Source organism: Aotus nancymaae, unplaced genomic scaffold (assembly GCF_030222135.1).
Source record: "Aotus nancymaae isolate 86718 unplaced genomic scaffold, 86718_ANA_hifiasm-v0.15.2.pri h1tg000006l, whole genome shotgun sequence".
Classification (NCBI taxonomy): domain Eukaryota; kingdom Metazoa; phylum Chordata; class Mammalia; order Primates; family Aotidae; genus Aotus; species Aotus nancymaae.
In genome coordinates, this window is record NW_026988417.1 from 98,539,875 (window position 1) to 98,558,001 (window position 18,127).

The 18,127-nt window shown below is 47.4% G+C and overlaps 1 non-coding gene across 1 annotated transcript; it reads right to left on the bottom strand.

The window, feature by feature from the left end:
- Positions 1-13,924: 13,924 nt before the first annotated feature.
- Positions 13,925-14,065, bottom strand: LOC135272229 (U4 spliceosomal RNA). Its single transcript, XR_010340319.1, has one exon. It is a non-coding gene; the product is annotated as a U4 spliceosomal RNA (small nuclear RNA).
- Positions 14,066-18,127: the final 4,062 nt, after the last annotated feature.

Here is an 18,127-nt window from a genome sequence, read left to right on the forward strand (position 1 = left end):
ATCTAGAACTGTGAGAGAATGAATTTGTGATTTTTTTTTTTTTTTAAATGGAGTCTCGCTCTATCGCCCAGGCTGGAGTGCAATGGCGCGATCTCGGCTCACTGCAACCTTCACCTCCTGGGTTCAAGTGATTCTCCTGCCTCACCCTCTGAGTAGCTGGGATTACAGGCATGCCCCACCATGTCTGGCTGATTTTTGTATTTTTAATAGAAATGGGGTTTCACCATGTTGGTCAGGCTGGTCTCAAACTCCTGACCTCGTGATCTGCCCATCTCGGCCTCCCAAAGTGCTGGGATTATAGGTGTGAGCCACTGTGCCCAGCCGAATTTGTGATGTTTTAAGCCCCAAGGTTTGTGGTAATACCAGAAATAGGAAAGTAACACAACACATATGTACTTGTGTTATATGTTTGTTATCTGTCTTCCTCTGCTGAAACACAAACTCCGTGAAGCCAGGGACTTTGTTAGGTTGACTGTTGCACCCTTAGTGCTCAGAACAGAGCCTGGTGGCAGGAGTGGTGCACAATAAATATTTGTTGAATGAGCAAAGACAGAAGGGGCAGTCACAGGAAGGGGGCCTACTGTGTGGCTAAGAGCTCTGAGGTATGAAAGATCCAAGATGCTGGTAGACGTGGCTGCTTCGTGAGCTGAACTGAGGATGGGTTGGGAAGGTGGGAGATGCTGGGGAGCTGATGTCGGAGTGGTTTATGCTTTATTCTGCAAATGAAGAACTACTGATGGATTTCAGGTAGACTAGAGGCGTGATCATATTTCCTGATTGCTTTTTAAGTAATTTTTAAAAACAAGTGGCCGGGCATGGTGGCTCATGCCTGTAATCCCTGCAGTTTGGGACGCTGAGGCAGGTGGATCACCTGAGGTCAGGAGTTCAAGACCAGCCTGACCAACATGGAGAAACCACGTCTCTTCTAAAAATACAAAATTAGCCAGGTATAGTGGGCACCTGTAATCCCAGCTATTCGGGAGGCTGAGGCAGGATAATCTCTTGAACCCGGGAGGCAGAGGTTGCAGTGAGCCGAGATTGCACCATTGCACTCCAGCCTGGGCAACAAGAGCAAAACTCCATCTCAAAAAAAAATAATAATAAATAATACTTTTTCTCTTTATTATTAAAAGTTGGAAATATATGGAAACATGGACAAAAAAGGTAAAAATCACTCAATCTCCTTCCTAGAGTTAGTCACTATTAATATTTTGGCCTATGTGTATTTCTCCCTTACATTCAGATTATACTTTATATTTTTGAAGCCAGCATTTTCTCTTCATGTGAATTTCTCCATGTCATTAAATATTCTCCTAAAAACATGGTCTTTAGTAACTATATAGTATTCTCTCGTACAACCACAACTAAGTTCATGTAATCAATTCCCCCTAACTGGATGGTTCTTTTATTCCTCCAGCATTTTGTGATTTTAAGTAATAGTAGTAGCACCTGGCGTATAGTAGACATTCCACATTTTTTGAATGAATGCATGTTTCAGAGAACCTTTCAGACATAAACCTTTGTATGTATGTCTAATTGCTTCTTTGGGAAAAATTGGGTCGAAGGCTATATTTTTTTTAATGGCTCTTGATACATATGGCCAAATTGCCTTTCTAAAGGTTTCAAAAATCATAACTCCACCCACAATATATGGGTGCATAATTTTGCTGGCCCAAAGGTGGTATTGTAATTTTTCAAACCAGTATTTGCATTTTAGAAGAGTTTCCATGGGGACATGAAGGTAGTAGTCAGCGGGCCTTGTGAAGTCCAGGGGAACAATAGTAAGAACCTGAACTGTAGTGATGGAGGTTGTGTTAGAGAGAAGACAATCCAGGCTGTGCAGATGTGACATCTGCAGGGCTTGAATCCAGGAGACTGAGAGAGATGTTGGAATGACCAACTCAGGCTTAATTCAGCAGAGCTTTATCATAAGCTCACGGGGCAACCCACAAACTCAAAGCAAAGGCACCAGGCTCAGAGACACGGGGGCAGCATCTTCTGGGATCCCAGAGGCAGAAAGGAACGGATGGTATCTTCTCAGGACCCCGCCCCCAGAGTGTGACTGTTTTTGTGTCACATTGCTTAAGGTTCAGATTCCAGGGAGAGGGGAGAGTCTGGCCTACTGCGGGTCAGGCGTCCATCCTGTGGCCAGAGGCAGGGGGTGCCTTGATGGATGCTCCTTCCAAGAAGAGGGAGGGGTCCATACTGTTTCCAGCAGAACACCATCTAAATAAATACCAGGTATGCAAAAATCTATGGCAGACCTCTCCAAACAGCGGTGCTTCCCATATTCAACAGTTCCTACTCATATTCAGCCTTTCCTTGAATACAGGGATAACTCCTTTCTAAGAAAAAGAAGAAATGGGAGGGAGACAGAAACCTCGCTTCTGACCTTGCTGGGATCCTGGCTCAAATCCCCTGTAAACTCATGACCTCCTGCTTCCTGGACCCTGGAGTGGGAGTCAGCTAGATGACCACTAACATCTTGTGCTTCCTCCCTCATACCATGAGGTCGCTTCTGGGAGCAGCTGCCCCTCCAGAGGCAGTGTTTCCCAGCCCCACCTGCACTGGGTTGGAGCCACGTTCCCACCAATGGAAAAAGCTGGACCAGGGTTTTCTAGAAGCAGATGTGCCGGGACCCTGAATCACCGCATAGGGAAAGCTGAGTGCCAACTAGGAACGCCCTCACTGGACTGTGATATGAGTGAGAAATAAACTTTGAGTATGTTGCCCCATTGAAATGTTAGGGTTTATTTATCACTGTGGCTAATTAATAATCTTCTAAACACCTCTAGGTACTTGTTAAATAAAGGCCTGAGAAGAATTAAATGAGCCATGGGTAAAAAGGCCCCTGTAGGATTCCAGAGTAACGTAATTCCTAAAAACGTAGGAAATAACTCAGCAATTCCAGTCCTAGATCTATACCCAAAGTAAATGAAAACGTGTGGCCACACAAAAACTCGCACATGAACGTTCACAGCAGCATTCCATGTAACAGGCAGCAGGAGGATACCCAAATGCCCCTCAACTGATGAATGGATAAGTAAAATGCATATCCCTACGGTACTATTTGGCAATACAAAGAATGAAGTACTGATAAAGGTGATACTACATATCTTAATATCATGCTAAATGAAAGAATCCAGATACAAAAGACCATGTGTCATATGGCTTCATTTATATGAAATGTCCAAAATAGGCAAATCTATAGACTCAGAACTGAGGGAATGTGTTCTCTTTCCGGGTCCACAAGGGGGCGTAGTTTTAAGGGCAAGAACTTCCCAGCGCCCATGTCCCCCTCCCATCTCTCTCCATCTGGGAGATTTAACGGTTTATGTTTAAATTTCACGGGTGCTGGAAGAAACTAAGAGTCAGTCATCCAGTGGAAGTTCTAAGGAACTCCTTTCGTTGACCAAGGGTCTTGGAGAAGGTGGGTGTTCCTCCCAGGTTAAAAGTCCCCTTCTTCCACACCCCTTTGGACTCCATGTTTGGGTCCCCTTCTACAAACACTCCCTTCATGGAAACCATCTTTCTCTCTCCTGGATTTCCCCTCTGGAGTCCCCTTCCACACTCTCTCGTGGAAGCCTGTCTTCCCCTCCTAAACTCCATCTCTGTTCCCTTCCACTCAGTGTGGAAGCTGCTTTCCTCTCCTGGATTCCATCTTTCTGGATTCTCTCACTCAGTTTGAGAGTTAGCTGTTTCTCTCTCCTTCTCTGGTTTTTCTCTCTCTCTAAATAAATCACTTTCTACAAACACTTTTGAGTCTGGCATTTACTGCACACTGTGCCGTGGTCCCCTCTCTCATTCTTGAGAGGGCAGGAGACCAAGAACCTGGAAAAACATCCTCTCTGGGAAGCTGAGGGCACCCTGAACCCCTGAACCCCAATATTACAGAACTAAGTTAATGGCTGCCTGGAGGTGGGAGTGTGAGGGGGTAGGTTGGAGGAAGATGGGAAGTAAATGCTAATGTATATGAAGTTTCTTTTCAGGGTGACAAAACTGTTCCAAAATTCACAGTGGTGATGGTTGCACCATTCTGTGAATATATTAAATGCATTGAATTATATGCTTCAAATAAGTGAATTGTATGGTATGTGAGCTATATCTCAATAAAACTGTTATGATTTCTTAAAGAGAGAAACAAAGAGAAAAACAAGAAAATGAGATAATGATGAAAAGGAACAAGCACAACAGACCGTCTTCACTCCTGGCAGCCCAGTCTCTCTCAGCGCAAAGGAGAAGCAAAGCAACAGCATCAAATGAAATCGGAAACACCTTCCAGCCCTAAACCCAGTACTTGCTTCACAGAGAGGGTGAAGACTCTGGATTCCACGTGATAACAAAGCTTTCTTTCCAAATAAAGTAGGAATATAGAGATCGAAGGACAGCCGACCAAGGGCCAGTCCCAAAAAGGTTCAGAGAGGCTGGAGATCTTTGCTGGCGAAAGTATTAAAAGCAAAACAGCCAAACCAAAGGCACTTCACAAGCTGAACCGTCAAAAATGAGCTCATCGGCACCCAGAGAACAGAAAGGAGACCCGCGCCGGCTCCGGGACGCGGGCCGGGGCAGTGGGGCTAGGTGAACACAGTGCCATGAGGGCCTCAGAGTCAAAAACCACTCTGAAAAGCATAGCATGCTCTCTGAGGGGAGGTGTGGTTCGGATTTGTGAAAATTATTTTTATTTTAATGGAAAAAGAAAGATCAAAAAGAAGCCAAAGGGTCTTTTACATATTTTACCACGAGTTCATAATTTTATAGGACAATAAGAAAACTGAATTAAGGCCAGGTGCGATGGCTCATGCCTGTAATCCTAGCACTTTGGGAGGCCAAGGTGGGAGGATCACTTGAGCTCAGGAATTCAAGACCAGCCTGGGGAACATAGAGAGACTCCATCTCTACAAAAATATTTAAAAAGTAGCCTGGCATGGTGGTGCGCACCTGTAGTCCCAGCTACTTGGGAAGCCGAGGCAGGCAGGAGGATCACTTGAGCTTCCAATTAAGCCACTGTACTCCAGCTTGGGCAACAGAGCAAGACCCTGTAGCTTAAAAAAAAAAAAAAAAAAAGCCAGGTGCGGTGGTGCATGCCTATAATCCCTACACTTTGGGAGGCCAAGGAGGGCAGATCATGAGATCGAGAGATGGAGACCATCCTGGCCAACATAGTGAAACGCTGTCTCTACTAAAAATACAAAAAATTAGCTGGGCGTGGTGGCAGGCACCTGTAGTCCTGGCTATTTGGGAGGCTGAGGCAGGAGAATCGGTTGAATCCGCGAGGCAGAGGTTGCAGTGAGCCGAGACTGCACCACTGCACTCCAGCCTAGGCAGCAGAGCGAGATGCTGTCTCAAAATAAATAAATAAATAAAATTTATAATGACTGATTAAAAACTTATTGTGGCTTGCTAATGGAGATAAGAAGCTGGTAAAATGTTGGTGCTTTAAAGTTTGGGGAACTTTGTTTGCCCCCACTAGACAGACCTGGGACCTCTGAACACCCTGACTGTACAGTGCCTGGGAGCTCTGAGCCTCTCCTCCCTCTCCAAAGCTCAGGGACCCTGGTTTCTGAACCCCAGGCCAGAGCCCCTGCTTAAGACAGGCTTATTGAACAAATTATCTGCTTTGTGGTGTTAGCAAATATTTAGATGCTCAGCAAGGTCTGGCTGATTCTAGACAAGAAAACCTAGAAGACTTCTGGCAGAAGAGAGAGGCAGGTCGCGTTGCTACAGCATTTCAAGTTCAACCAAAGTCAGAAAGAGAAGAAGAAAGGCTAGCTTTGCTCCTGACGAGCACACAATTTTATCAGTTTTGCAGTTTCTTTCTCTTGAGAAGACACTTCTCACCGCCTTCCTGGGTGAGGAATCCCTCAGTTTTATTGTGAAGAAAGAGAAGAGCACCATGCGTGTGGGCTTTTTTATCCTCATGCACTCCGGCAGGTCAGGCATGATTTTATAGATGAGGGGACTGGGACTCGGAAGTGTTTATTAACTCTCCCTGGGCCCCCATAGAGCGCGCACCAGGCTCTGACTTCCAAGTTCATTGTCTTTGCATTGCTCCCCAGGGCTTCCTAAGAAAAATGGTTTCTCCTTGTTCCCTTGACCCCTCCCAAAGAAATGAGTTTTCCTTGTTTCCTCCAGCAGGGAAATGATGGAGAGAAAATTAGCATTATTGTGTTTTAGTAGATAATTCATGCCGCTGGTCTCACGGAATCATTTTGACAGGTCCAGGCTTTCTGACTTCCAGAGACTTTTGTTTATGGCTCATTTTCTGGTGCAAGTTGAGGATAGAGCTGGGGTCAGTTGTCTCTGGTTATTCCAGAGGCCAAATTGGGCAAAAGCCGAAGGGAGGCTATGCATCGGGATTCAGACTCACGTTTGCCACCCAAGGTCCTTGCTGAGATGTAACACCTCGTGGTACTTGAGATTCGGGGAGAATCTTGTGGCGCTGGGACTGTTTTCTCCAAGGGCCTTTCTAGGACTTGAATCGTGGGTTAGAAGAAGCTGGAGAGCAGCATGCTTAGGTTTGAGGCTGGTGCATTTGCTAGACACGGGAAATGCTGCTCCCTTCACTGAACCGCAAAGAGTGTAGCCAGCAGGTCTCTCAGGGAGCGTTTGCTGCACTCAGCCTAACTCAGGCCGCTTCTCCAGTGTGGGCAGTTATTTTTCACTCCCAGTAGACACTGCAGCCTGCTCTCACCATAAACAGATATAAAGTTTCTGAAATGTGGGTTTAAAGCAGAGATTCTTAAATTTTTTTTTTTTCACAAGGGACCCGTTTGGCAGTCTATGGATGTTTTTTTGGAACAATATTTTTAAGCGCACAATATTTTATTAAATACCGGCCAGTCACGGTGGCTCACACCTGTAATACCAGCGCTTTGGGAGGCTGAGGTGGGACAATCAGTTGAGTCCAGAAGTTCAAGACCAACCTGGACAACACAACAAGATCCTGTCTCCACAGAAAAGAAATAATAATAAAGAAAATTAGCTGGACATGGTAATGTATGCCTGTAGTCCGAGGTACTTGGGAGGCTGAGGAGGGAGGATCCCTTGAGCCCAGGAGTTTGAGGTACGGTGAGCTATGATGACATCATTGCAGTCCAGCCTGAGTGTGACTGAGGGAAACCCTGTCTCTTAAAAAAAATACAGATGATTACAACGGAAATCAATTATATTGATATACAATTATCAATATTTTTGAAAACCATTTTGTGATAGAGAATATATGTGCGTTTTATTAATGTGTTATATAACAAGATCTCATGCAGGTTTAATAATCACCATAACTTTGAAGTAGTGATAAGGGTAAATAATATTTCAAGATACTTGCAGCAACTGGTAATGGGATATGAAAATATCTGTGATTTCTACTGGGAGCGAACCACAGGAACTGCTGATACTACTGTGGTTCAGTGCCCACATTTATAATTAAAGGAAATGCTAAGTTTCAGCTAGAGGTTAGTGAAAATGAGATGTAATTGTTTTTCTACCCGAGTCTAGAATCCCCCTGAATTCACAGGTCTCCTGAATTCCTATAAAAAGAAAGCCTAGCTTTCTTCTCACAAGATGCTTTTTAGAGAAATAACTAACTGTGGGTGAGCTTGTCATTTCATATTTCCTCATTCCTTTAATTTCCCACTTTGATTTCTGTTGTTCATTCTCCCTGCAGTCCCCAAATGCTTTTCTCAATCTTTCTAACACCTCTCCTTTCCTTTTTAAGGTTTTCACTTCTCTCTGTTCTGTAGACCCAACAACAAATCCAAAAAAACATCTTTAAAATATTGCACAAGCAGAAAACGGGGTTCTGGTGGGGAAGCAGATGTGAGTGTCCCACAATTTCTGTAAGGAGGGGCCCTGAGAATCTGAGGTCTCTCTCATCCACCCTCCTGGCTCTTCAGCTCTGCACTGCTCCTCCTCAGGAGACGGCAGGAGGCTGGGGTCCTCCCCAGTCTGGCACCCCTTGCCTGTGAAGTTGTGAAGTGGCGCCATCCTATTTTCCTGCATAGACCCTAGAAGAATTTTTGAAAAACTATGTAACACTTCATACATTTTTAAGTAAACAGCTCCAATTTTTGTTATAAGTTTAAATCATGTTAAAATATTTCCTTTCTTGCATATGGTATTTTGTCTCCCTCCTTTATTTTATTTTATTTTTTTGAGTCAGGGTCTCGCTCTGTTGTCCAGGCTACAGTGCAGTGGCATGATCTTGGCTCACTGCAGCCTCTGCCTCCTGGGCTCAAGCGATTCTCCTGCCTCAGCCTCCCAAGTAGCTGGGACTACAGGTGCCCGCCACCACACCTGGCTGTATTTTGTAGTTTTAGTAGAAACGGTGTCTCACCATGTTGGCCAAGCTGGTCTTGAACTCCTGATCTCAAGTGATCCACCCACCTTGGCCTCCCAAAGTGTTGGGATTACAGGCGTGAGCCACGACGCCTGGCCCCAAGAATCTTTGTAAAACTCTCCTTGCCTTGACCTCAGAGTCCTCAAGAACACTGTATTCAGGAATTGTCTCTTTTTTGGTGTTCTAGAGGTGTTTGCGCCCCAAGGCAATTCAGGATGGGTGAGAAGAAGGCTTTTCTTTTGTTCATAGAGAAGACTGTTGTGCATGGTGGTTGGGGGGACAAACGACCCTGCAGAATGCTGGCACATTCTTGGCAGATCAATTTCAGGAAGCTGAGAACCTGGAAATTGATTTATTGATTCCTTTATAGCAGCCTGTATCCACTAAAAAGCCTTTGTGGGCTTGGGTTTCATTGAAGACCCATGAAATGAAGGAAGGGGCTTATTCCCTTAGGGTGACCTTCTCCGTATCAATCGTGACCTAAGCATTGTGTACATCGTCCATCACCAGGACCCGCTGTGTGCCACACACACCCTGTGCTGGCTGGTGGGGGAAACACACCCACAATCCCTGCTCTCTCTGCAGAGACTGGGACAGGGGGCAGTGCTGTGGAGGGGATGTGGGGGCACGGCCACGGGAAATTCAGCTCAGGCTGGTGATAGGGTGTGGTCGAGGGATAAGGAGGACTTCAGGGAGAGGGTTGTCCTCTCTGAGGCCTGGAGGAGGCATGAATGAGCCAAGAAGGAGGCCAGAGGAGAGCAGGAAAGGACTCTGCAGCCAGGAGGCTGGAGGGGGAACTTGCCCAAATGCATCAATCCAGACAAAGATCAGGAAACCGTAAGGCAGTTTAGTCAATTACCTGCATTGCAGAGAAACAGAAATATGAAGGCCACACACTGAAATTACTGACTAGCCATGACTTATGATCCAGACATCTTAGCTGGAAGGCCGGGACAGTGACTCCTCTTCACCAGGGCTATTTATTCTAGCATGTTTCCACTTCAAGGCATTTATTCACTGTTGATGAATGACGTGTGAGTACATGGTGGAGTCATCTCCAGTTCAGAGAGGGGAAGTCAGGGTTCAGCAATGCAGGCTGCTCAGACGTGCTCCCACACTGGGGTCAGGCAGCCCAGGATGCTGCCTCTGGGTGGGCAACCATGGCCTCGCCTCTGCGCTCCTTTCAGGTGCTGCCAACCTTACCAGGTGTGAGTGCAGCTGCTTCTGTGGAGGAAGGGAGCGGTCTCGGCCAGGTGCTGCCACCACTGAGCGGGGCCAGCCACTTGCCCATCAGCGGGGTGGCACAGCCTGGCAACTTTGTTCTCACATTTGCTCTTCTTTCCTGAACTTGGCACAGTAAAGCCAGTCCCAGGAGGAGAGCTCCTTCCTGAGAGGAGGTTAAGCGTGTTGGCTTTAGTTTCCAACATGACTTGCTTGACTTTTTTCCACTTCACAGAGATAAGTGAAAATCCCACAGGTAGCATTCACTCTTGCCAAAAGACCAGCTTGCTCAGGCCTGGCAGAGGAGGCAGGGAGAGCGTGGGCCAGCGGCCAGTGACAGCCCCGGAGGCCGCCCACTGGAGCCACCGGTCAAGGCCACAGGCAACCAGAGAAGGCTGGGGACTGTGGGAAACGCAGCGGGGTGACCTGGAGGGCCTCATGCCTGAGTGGAGGATCTCCGGAGCAGTGGCTTTTGCCATTTTGGCTGCTGCAGGCTGTCGGCTGGTTCGCAGCGGGGCTCCGCTTTAATTTCTGATTTGCTGGAGGCTTTCGGATGAAGGCGTGAGCTGAGATCTACCCAACTCCTGGTGGCTGTGCTAACTCGAGTGTGACAGTCAGAGCCACACTCTGCCAGGACTCTGTCGTCGGCTGGGGGCCAGGTGAGGAGGCGTCCTGTTAGCCAGAAAGGTGCATTTTTCTTCATTTAGCTTCCAGGTTGCAGAGGAGCAGGCCTGTCTTTCTGGGGACCGTCCTGGCCCAGGCGGGCCCCCTGCAGGGCCGAGTGTGACTGCAGACAGGCTGCAGAAGGTGTGAGCACCAGGTGGGGCCGGGAGAGGAGTGGCAGGCTCCCTCTTGCTTGCTTGCTTGCTTGCTTCTGGCTAATCACTGTTATGAGCTTGCAAATGGCTCTTTACACAGCGGCTCCCCAGGAGACCGGCAGGTTCTGGAATAAAATATGATGCCAAGCTCCCTTCTATCCATTCTCCTGGCTAATTTTCAAAGCACTGACAAAAATATCCCAGAGCACCTCATGCAAAGTAGATGCTCAATAAGTATTCAGTGAGCCACCAAGCAAATCAAAATAAATGACAAAATAAATGACAATAAATGACACTGTGGCATCAACATACTGGTCTTGGACTTGATGTCCCAGAAAATAAGGGCTGTGGCTTTTGAATCTGCCTTGCAGAAAATTAGAATTTTTTTCTATTATTTTTGGTGATGATGACGATGAACCCAGTGCCTGAGTCCCCTGATCTGTGGAATGGAATAGCGGAGCTTGAAAAGTAAGAGCTCTGTGTGTTCATCAGGAAAAGTGGAACAGGATGTTTGAAATCACTGTATCCCGGAAAACACCTGGCTGTGCCTCCAGGGAAGTCTTTGATGCTCTTCCAGGAAACTTACCAATACAATACATCCCTTAGCCTGGGAGGCCCCTGGAGAGCACAGGAGCATCTCTCTTTGTACCAATGTACCCCTTTCTATCCAGAAGTTAGTGGGAGCATGTGCTTGTTCGCTAGGGCTCCCTAACAACGTACTGCAGACTGGGTGGCTTCCATACCAGAAGCATATGGCCTCCGGGTTCTGGAGCCTGGAGGTCTGTGAGCAAGGTGTCTGCAGGGTTGGCTCCTCCTGGGACTGGCCATGCCTCTCCCCTGGCTTCTGGAGATTCCCCTGGCAATCTTTGGTGTTCCTTGGCTGGGAGAAGCCTCACCCCAGTCACCTTCTTTTTCTGTATATAGTGCTCTTCCTCCGTGTCTGTCTGTGTCCAAATTTCTTTTTTTAATGAGAATACCAGTCATATGGAATTAGGGCCCAGCCCCCTCCAATATGACCTTATCTCAGCTTAACTAATTACACCTGCAACAACCCTAAGTCCAAATAGGGTCACATTCTGAGGGACTGCGGGTTAGGATTTCAACACATGCATTTTGAGGAGACACGGGCACGTAACAGAGCATTCCCACAGCTTTGAGAACGAGAGTAAGAGGAACACCTGTTGGACAATTGCATGTGAGAGGTGATGAGGGAAAAGGAGGGAGGCGGAAAAAGAAGGACGAGAAGGATTGGGGGCAGCGTTGGTGGGCAGGAAGGAGCGAGAGCCCGCAGCATCAGACAGCAGGGATTTCTACCAGGTTGCTGGCGTCCATGGATTCATTCATTCATTCCTTCATTAGTGAGCCCCTGCAGTTTGCTAGCACTGTATAGACTATACATAGTGCAATATATAATAAGCATAATTTGGAGGAATGGGTTCCAGTCCCTCAATGAACTTCTAACTTAGCTGAAAAATTAGAAGTGTAACATTGGAATAACGCATTCATTCATTCCACAGATAATATTGAATGTGTCTCGCGGGCCAGGTATTGACCTGTGAGGGGGGCTTTTGAAGCTGGGGGTCATTTCTTGTTTAGCTTCCTGTCCTCAGAGCCAGTCTATTGGTTGATTTGTTACAGTAACAACACAGTGACTTGTTTTGTTAAGGTGACAGTAGCTTCTCTAACAGATAAACCCCAAAATCTCAGTGGCTTAACACAGGGGTTGTTAATTTCTGTCTCGCATAAAGCTTCTGATCAGGAGCAGGGCGTGGCAATGAGGTATATGCTCTGCTCCACACAGTCGTTCAGGGCCTCAACCTATCAGAGCCTCCACCATTTGCAATATGTGGCTTCCAAGTTACCCTCAGTATCGACTTCCAGCTGGCAGATGAGGGAAGGACTAGAGCCATGCTGTCCACTGCAATAGCCACTGGTTGCATGTGGCTAAATTTACAATGGAACTAAATACAATTAAAAATTCTGTTCGTTGGTCTCATTAGTCACATTTCAAGTGTGGCTTGTGGCTACCATATTGGACAGCACAGATACAGAACATCGCTGACATCATATATGTTCTGTATATATACAGAACATAGGCGGCACTGGTCCAAAGGATGGTGCATGGGAAATACAGGGGACGGAGGGAAGGGCTGGGATGGCACACACCACTTCCACAGTTCTAGTGTTCAGGGAGTGCTTAGCAGGTAAGAAGGTGAGGGAAGAAAGAATGTGACTGGAAGAAAGATGCCAATGGGTTGAAAGTATTAACTGGAAAAAAAATCACAAGATTTACAAATTGGGAAAAGGAAATCTTATAACTTTTTATCTTTTCCTTTTTTTTTTTTTTTTTGAGACAGGGTCTCACTCTGTCACCCAGGCTAGAGTACAATGATGCTATCTCGGCTCACTGCAACCTCTGCCTCCCAGGCTCAAGCAATTCTTGTGCCTCAGCCTCTTGGGTAGCTGGGATTACAGGTGTACACTACCATACCCAAGTAACTTGTATTTCTAGTAGAGATAGGTTTCGTCATTTTGGCTAGGCTGGTCTCAACCTCCTGGCCTCAAGTGATTCACCTACCTTGGCCTCCCAAAGTGCTGGGGATTACAGGTGTGAGCCGCCGCACCTGGCCGGAAAGGAAAACCTTATTTCTTTTTTTTTTAGACAGAGTCTTGCTCTGTCGCCCAGGCTAGGGTGCAATCTCGGCTCATTGCAACCTCCACCTCCCAGGTTCAAGCAATACTCATCCCTCAGCCTCCTGTGTAGCTGGGATTACAGGTGCATGCCACCACACCTGGATAATTTTTGTATTTTTAGTAGAGACAGGGCTTCACCATGTTGGTCAGGCTGGTCTCGAGCTTCTGACCTCATGATCTGTCTGCCTCGGCCTCCCAAAGTGCTGGGATTACAGGCATGAGCCACTGCTCCTGGCTGAAACCTTATTTCTTATAAAGGGTTATAGCCTGCAAGTTGGCCATTCTGCAGACTGGAAAGCACAGCCTCAGGCCAAAGCCAGAGAGACAGGCACTTGGAGGGCAGAGGGGCTGGGGTAGGAGATTTACGCTGAATGGGTTGGCTAAACAGACATAGTCAACAGATTACAGGAGGAGCTATTAATATTCAGGAAGGTGGTCCCGCGACATGTGTATTAAACAAACATACATGTAATATACAACCCATGTTCACGTTGGGGTGGAGACGTAACACTTCAGTGTATTACACTTAGGCCCTATGAATCCAAACATCTTTTCAGGACATGAAGGCACTCAGTGCACAACCTCAGTCAACTGGACAGAATGAGTTCACAGTCACTCAGTGGGTCTTAGCAGGAGAAAGTTATTGAACTCAGTCTCTTGTCCAGTCAAAGCTGTAGTCGCGGCCAGTGGAACAGGGGCTCAGTTAGTGTCTGGTGGCTGGTAAGCTGCAGTTGCTTCAACATTGCTTATCTCCAGGCCAGTGCTTGTTCAGCTGCTAGAGAAAAAGAAAAACCTTGTGGCAGTTAGGATGTGATTTATTCTTTTTTTTTTTTTTTTTTTTTTTTTTATGATTCAGTCTCTGTAGAAACTGCCAAAAATTGCCAACGCCGACTATATTTCAAGTCGTCATGGTCGGGTATCGGGAAAAGTTTTCAATTAGTAATAATCGTGCCTCGGATAAACCTCATTGGCTACAATACTGTCACTGCACAAAGCTATTCTTTTTTTTTTTTTTTTTTTTGAGGTAAAGACTCTCAGTGATGCCCAGTCGGGAGTGCAATGCTCACTGCAACCTCCGTTTCCCAAGTTCAAGTGATTCTCCTGCCTCAGCCTCCCGAGTAGCTGGGATTACACGTGCATGCCACCACACCTGGCTAATTTTTGTAATTTTAGTAGAGACAGGTTTGTACCAGGTTGGCCAGGCTGGTCTCAAACTCTTGACCTTAAGTGATCTGTCCGCCTTGGCCTCCCAAAGTGCTGGGATTACAGGTGTGAGACACTGTGCCTGGCCCAGAGTATGGTTTATTCTTTAAGTGTAGGGGTACATGACTTAACCCTTAGCTGGCATGGCCTTAAGTCTTGTTTCTAAATTGGTATCTTATTGCCATGGAGAGTCCATTGTGTTTTATGATCTCTATCATATGCTGGTCGGTTGTTGTGTCTAAAGTGTAAAAAAGAGGGAGCGTAACAAGGTGCGTTTAACCTCCCTTCTTGTCATAGCCAGGAACTCAGTTGTTGTTGTTGTTGTTGTTTTCAGAGACGGAGTCTCCCCCTGTCGCCCAGGCTGGAGTGTAGTGGCGCGATCTCAGCTCACTGCAACCTCTGCCTCCTGGGTTCAAGCAATTCTCCTGCCTCAGCCTCCTGAGTAGCTAGGATTACAGGTATGCACCAACCACCACACCTGGCTAATTTTTGTATTTTTAGTAGATACAGGATTTTACCATGTTGGCCGGGATGGTCTCGAACTCCTAACCTCAAGATCTGCCCACCTCAGCCTCCCAAAGTGCTGGATCGCAGGTGTGAGCCACCACACCCAGATGTTTTTGTTTTTGTTATTTTTTTGAGACAAAGTCTTGCTCTGTCACCCAGGAGTGCAGTGGCATAATCTCAGCTCCTTGCAACCTCTGCATCTCAGGTTCAAGCAATTCTCCTGCCTTAGCCTCCTGAGTAGCTGGGATTACAGATGTGTGCCACCATACCTGGCTAATTTTTGTATTTTTAGTGGAGACGGGGTTTCACCATGTTGATCACGCTGGTCTTGAACTCCTGACCTCATGATCCTTCTTCCTGGGCCCCACAGAGTTCTGGGATTACAGGCATGAGCCACTGCGCCTGGCCCAGAACTCAGTTTTTAAGGTTTCTTTGGGACCCACTTGACCAAGAGAAGGTTCGGTTGGTTGGAGGGCTTAGGACTTAATTTTTAGTTTACAAAAGCAAGAGGAAGAACATTCTAGACAGGGTCATAATGAGCATAGGATCCCAGAGGCAGGAGAGTGCTTGCAGGGTTTAGAGTTCAGGGAAGAGGCCAGCATAGCCTGGTGGGGAGCAATGGGCTGACAAGCTGGTGAGAGGTCCGGTGACCTTGGTGCTGGCCTTCATCGCACAGCCTGCTTTTGAGAAGCTTTTGTCCTGTCTTCGTTATCAGTAATGCTCTCAAAATGTCCCAGAGCCACCGGTTCGGGAAATGGTGGCCCATGGCAGAGCAGAGGAGTGCTGAGCACTGGCTGGCGGGTTGCTTCCTTGAAGCAGAAAAGGTTTGCAATTTGCATCTCACCATAAGGCTGAAGGAAGTGGTGAGGCCCCTTCTTCATGCTCCTGCAAATGCCTCCACGTTGGCCGGATTCCGCAGACTGGAATAGAAGTCAGCGTAACCCAGTTAAGTTAGACCAATGCTTGAAGAATAATAAGGCATCTTTCAGTAAGAACATGGATAAATGCTTTTAAGGACTGAACGCAAGCTATTTTATGCAGATCCAGGTGGGAGACGGCACAGCGGACAACACCCTGGGGATTATTGGGTGCGGAATGTGAGAGCCAGCGCTGCTCTGAAATTGACAGAGGGGGCGAGTATGCCCGTGATGAACCGGGAGGACGTGGCATCGCCAGGGGGCAGCTGTCCGGCTGTGCACACGCAGCGGAGGTCAGGCCGGCGATGTGGCGGCGTGCCGTGCTTGGCTGTCTGCATTTTAAGAGCGATAAAGTAAAACTGCAGACAATCAAAAGCAGAAATGAGCAAAGGTTACAAAGGAGCTGGAAGTTGTTTAACTTGCAAAAGGGAAATGTAAGAACTGTATAATACAGGCTTATTCTCAGGTGTGTGAGAACCTGAGACAAGGAGAGCAGAGTCCCTTCAACTCCCCAGAGGACAGCAGAGGTAAAAATGAGCCTCACTCTTGATGGAAAGGATGCTTGAATGCAGTGTCCCTGAAGACTGTTAACATTTTAATTAATAACCATCTCTTATGGAGCGGGGAGGCAGGAGCCTGGACTGGCCCGCACAGTGCCTGGCAATCAACATTCTCAGATGTTCTATTGAGATGCTCTCTGTTTTCATGACAAACATCTTGCACTATCCCACCGGCACCTCTTGTCTACCTGGGGCAGAATACCTGTCCTCTGGCCTGTTCCCTTTCCCGCAGAGGAGGCTCTGTTAGCATGACTCCTGGCCCCTCCCTGCCCCTTTCCACTTCAGCCTTATGACTGGCAGCTGAAAACTGTGGGGATCATGAACTGGATGCGTCTAGCTCAGCAGTGCATGTCTTTCCTCCCTTGGGAGCACTGCCTGCAGGAGCTGCTGCTCTCTGCTCCTCCTCCAAGGCCACCCCTTCCCCTCCTAGGGGTGGGGGACTGTCCGCTTCTGGGTGGTTGTTAGGGAGTCTTTGGTTCTCATCCGTGCCTTATCAACAAAGGGGATGCTATTTTAACCTCCATTGCCACGCCAAGTTTATTCCCCAAAGATTCCAAACTCAGGCAAGAAAGAGAGGTGCCATCTGGGCAGGGGAGAGGGTGCCCTGCAGGACCCCAGCACCCTAGCCGCAATGATGAGCTCCCCACTTTCACACTCTAGAATCCATTGTCAATACCCGTGAGAGCTGGTGGGGCAAAACAGAAACGGAATCACACTGTTTTTTGCTGAAAATCCCCCACTGGTCTCCATCGCAGATGGAATCAGACTCCACTCCTCTCCGTGACCCCAGGACCTGGCCTCTTGCTCTGCAGCAGTGACTCAGGCCACTCTCCTTTTGCATTCAGGCTCCTCTGCATGACACCAAGCTTGGCAGGGCCGTCGAGATGTCGCAGTAGCCTTCCGCTGTCTGGAACGCGTATTGTTGCCAAAGTACTACCTCCTCAGTAGCTGCTCCTGACTTGCCCTGTCCCCACACTTCCCGCGACCTTTGTTCTCTTGACAACACATAGCGCTATCTGACATCATCACATGTACGTATTGTCTGTCTCCCCCGCTACAATGGGAAGCCTTCCGTAAGAGCAGATCTGGTCCAGCCGCATCTCCTTTGCATGCTCAGTGCCTGGTTTACAGTAGTCACTGAGTAAGTGTCTGTGCAATGAGGGAAGGAGTGAAGTGTCCAGGGGAAGTGGCCTAATATATAGGACAAACCTTGAACCATGAGCCGAGACATGTGGGACTTTGGAACTTGCTCACCACGAATGATTGGTGTGTCTTTGTGCTTGTCACCAACCTGTGTTTATTCACCTCCTTCATCTCTGAAACAAGGAGCTGCAACCAGCTCCACTCCGTGGGCAGAGTCTTTGGCGGGGCAGACAGAGGTCGCCTTGAAGGGCCTCTTACTCCTCATCCCCTCGGATTTACTTGCTTCTTAGGAAATGCTTGTTTTCCTGGCCCATGACTTCTGATGGCTTTCCCTCTGCCTGCTCCTCTCCAGTATTCTGTGTGGCCGCTGAATTATTTAAGTGTGTGTTTGGGGACAGAGTTTGAAGGGCAAATAAGATGACAAATGAAGCGGTGCTGTTTGCATCATTCTTTTCGCTGCTGGGGATTCTTGAGCTTTTGTTTTTCTTGAGCATCTTAACTCTACTAACATAAAGAGTAAAACAAATCACATCCGCAAATCAAACCCCCAGCCCTGCCAGAACCGCTGCGGCCGAACAGCAGCGATTTTAAATGAGAAGATTATAGCCGCGGCTAATGGAGCAGGAGGGAGAAGCACTTGTACTGGGCTGGCAGCGCCAAATGCCCCTTATCACCCCTGAAGAGTGTATTATTTTAATGTTAAACACAGTCAATTGCAAACTAGTAAAG